General features: G+C 42.1%; 1 long non-coding RNA gene across 1 annotated transcript; it reads left to right on the top strand.

The window, feature by feature from the left end:
* The first annotated feature begins 201 nt into the window (after positions 1-201).
* On the top strand, positions 202-3,159 carry LOC122235446. The gene is made up of 3 exons (XR_006213526.1): positions 202-435; positions 1,679-1,788; positions 2,757-3,159. It is a non-coding gene; the product is annotated as an uncharacterized LOC122235446 (long non-coding RNA).
* Positions 3,160-3,381: the final 222 nt, after the last annotated feature.

Raw genomic sequence — 3,381 nt, 5'->3', positions numbered from 1 at the left:
CAGGGCCGAGGTTCAGAGTAGAGAGGAGACAGTGAGGGACAGCCACTTTACTGAAAGAAGAAAGTGGGGGGAAGGGCGAAGAGGCGGGCCTGGGACCTCCCAGCCAATCAGAAAGGTCTGGGGTGGGGTCTGCTCCGTGATTTATAATTTCAGGGTTCTGCGCAGGAACATTAACCTCATACTGAGTGTGGAGAGGCGTTGGTCTAGCTGTAGGTCTTTCACCGGTTTTCAAGCTTTTAGGTGGGGACGTGTGGCCGCCCGGAGCCAGAAGACTATAGGGACAGGAGGGTGCAGCAGCTGCGCGGCGGGAGGTGTCGGTCTTTCGGTAACTGGAGGGGCCAGGTTGGAGCTGGCGTTTGTAACTTTGCCTCCTGGCGAGTCCGCGCCTTTGTTTTCTGTGGCGCCGCCTTCTGCGCGTTGCCGAGTCCTCCCCAGGTAGGTCCTTGGAAGGCCCGAGGGGGCGACCGCTATAGCTGCAAGGCCACAGGTGGGGAGAGGGGCGGGTCCGCTGTGGCTGCAGGCCAGCCCAGAGGAGGAGGAGGAGTTTGGGGGCTCCCTGGAATGGGCCATCTGGGGCTGGCCCTTCGCGCTCTCTCCTCCTGTGACCAAAAGGTAGGCTGCGGGCCTGACAAGGATGATAGTTATTTTAAAATGTAAGAAAACTTTTCCTGACAAAATGCCCCACGCGCCCAGCCCTTTATGATTTGTTAGCCCCTATTTCCCTACCTCTGGAGATTGGCGTCTGACCACTTGTCAAAGGAGGGTTTTAGGGTGACGTCGACGGAAGGGAGGCATATTCAGGACTTCTTGCTGCTTGGGGGCCTCTCCATTCTGCTCTGGGCACTAGACGTGCCTTACCCCACCAGGGTGGGGCCAGGCGCATGCTTGAGAGCTCTATTTTTAGGTCGCTGGGGTCTCCTGTTGTCTCTTACTGTACAAAACCAGAATGGTCACAGGGCATCTCATCTCCTAACCTCTCCCTTTGCAGAGAAAACATGGTGAAATAAAAATCAATTCTATTTGTTTACCCCATTCTGCTGAAGGCCTTGGTATGATCCTAATCAGCTGTGCCTTCCTACATTTACAAACCAGTGTCATAAGGAGTTATTATGAGACATGTAATTAGTTATGACTGGATTAAATCCCCTCCCTCTCTTGTTGTGACTCCTTAATCTATCTCTGGGCAGATAAAATGGAAAGAAACCAGTACAATTTATGCCAACCCTTTTTGTGTGCTTATTCCTACTCCCCAAGAAAAATGCCCCCCAAAATTAATTGAATGCAAAGTGAAGTTGCTCAAATTACTGCTATCTCCTGTCACAAAATCATTAGCTGGTTAAACACAGTCCTTATTTTTCTTTTAATTCTATATGGAGGTGCTTCTGTCACCTCCATTTGACCCCAGCTGTAATCGAAAAGAATTAGACATTTTGACTCTGGATTTTAGAGCATCTTGGTTTCTATTGCATCCTGATTTAATGGCTTTTACTACCTAACACAAATGGGGCAGTGATGTGTAATTTAGAGTATTCTAATAAAAACATGGCTTTTCTAAGATGTGTGCTGTTGTCTTGAAAATCAGCCGGTAAAATATACATTGATATTAAATATGAGAATTTTTGGCTCTGATTCCTTAGTATGACAATAGCTCTGTGTATTTTAATGTAATTTTTTTTAGTTTTTCTTTTAGTCAAGATGAGTAATAAGCCAGACTTGTCTGAAGTGGAGAAGTTTGGTCAAAACTGAAGAAAACTAACACTAAAAAAAATACTCTCCCTTCAAAGGAAAGTAAGTCATGGATGGGGCTGGGGGTTTCTAATGGAGAAAAACAATGGTGAACATTGATAGGCTCAGTAAATAAACTCTTCTAGTAAATTTTGCCACTAAGTAAGAAATAATTATAGTATCACTGTATTTAATGCAACAGTTAAAAATACCAAATAGTTGTCTTCTTACTTGAATTATACAAATGGTTCTCACATGATAGACCCAAGAAGTAATGGGGGAATAAAAAACTAATTTCTTGTTGAAAATTACTAAAAATATCTTTACAATCAATCTTGGAATGTTAGACTTAGTACTAGAAAAATCTTTGTTTTGTCCACTTAATGGTTATTAGGCATTTTCTGCATCTAGCCATTTGGGCCAGGATTTCATTCCTAGAAAACCACACAAACTGCAGTGTTGGCTTTCTCTACCTGATGACAAAATAAGGCAGAGAACAAGTTTAGATCTTGGGTGCACTCAAGGCTCCCAGACTCAAGGGATCAGGTTTGCCCTTGGGAGTTTTAGCCTGATAGAGAAACTCCAAACATATTCACAAAATTGAGGGACATTTTTTGCCATGTCAGTGTTACTTGAGTTTCACAGTTGGTCATAATTGTCTAAAGGGTATAACTTACTAATTACATAGTGATAGTTAAACCTGAGGAAAATGCTTCACTTCTTTAGTCTCAGAATAATCTATGGAAAAAATGGCAACAGCATAAATCTCCCTCTCAAATGGAAAAAAAAAAACAGTTGATGTAAATTCTAATGAATGTTCAGGTGGTTAACATTCATGCATGCACAACACACACACTCACATACACATATACACACACACTTGAACAGGGATTTGTGGTTAGTGCCTTGGCCTTCTAAATTTAAAGCAGATATGGCAGCCTTCAATAACTTGGCAAAGAACTCTTGGAATAAAACTGAACTTCTAGAAATATACCTTCTTAATGATTTTTTGTGTTTGTTTTTTCCCCTAGCTATCCAACAAGAGAAAGAGTGTGTTCAAACATCATAAAATGTGGATCTCCTCCCAACAGAAAATTTCAACATTGCTTTAGTGTCTTAGTTTGGGGCTAGTTTTTTGCAAACTTATGTGTTTGTAGAGATTTTAGGCATCTTCTGATGTCTTCCCATCCATATTCCCTAGCCAAGAAGTCAGGGGAAGCCAGTGTTCCCTTTTTTTAAACTTTCCATTGGTACATACGTTCCAGTTGGCAGATGCTGTTAATAATCTTACCATTGATGACATTTCTGTGTGTAGTCCTTGCACCCCCAAAGGTTAAACTACTTTTAACTTTCTATAGTGGCTGTATTTGTTGTTCCATAATATTCATGAAGTGGCATACATTTGCACCTTCTCAGTTTATTTTCATTTCTAATGTAGCGATAAAATAATAAATATAATCATTGTGTTGAGACTCCGGTGGTCCATTCTTGGTGGTCTTCTAAGTAATGAAAGTACAACAAAGGTACTCTTTACAGCCAAACAAAATAGTTTAAGGAAAGCCACTTTGGGAGATTGGTCAGAGGGATAAGGCTCTCCTTTGTCCGGGTCCAGTGGATTCTGAGTTGAGAATGCTATATGCTTTTCCATGAGTTAGA

Source organism: Panthera tigris, chromosome X (assembly GCF_018350195.1).
Source record: "Panthera tigris isolate Pti1 chromosome X, P.tigris_Pti1_mat1.1, whole genome shotgun sequence".
Classification (NCBI taxonomy): domain Eukaryota; kingdom Metazoa; phylum Chordata; class Mammalia; order Carnivora; family Felidae; genus Panthera; species Panthera tigris.
The sequence above is the reverse complement of the archived record's forward strand: the minus strand, read 5'-3'. Positions and strand labels throughout refer to the sequence as shown.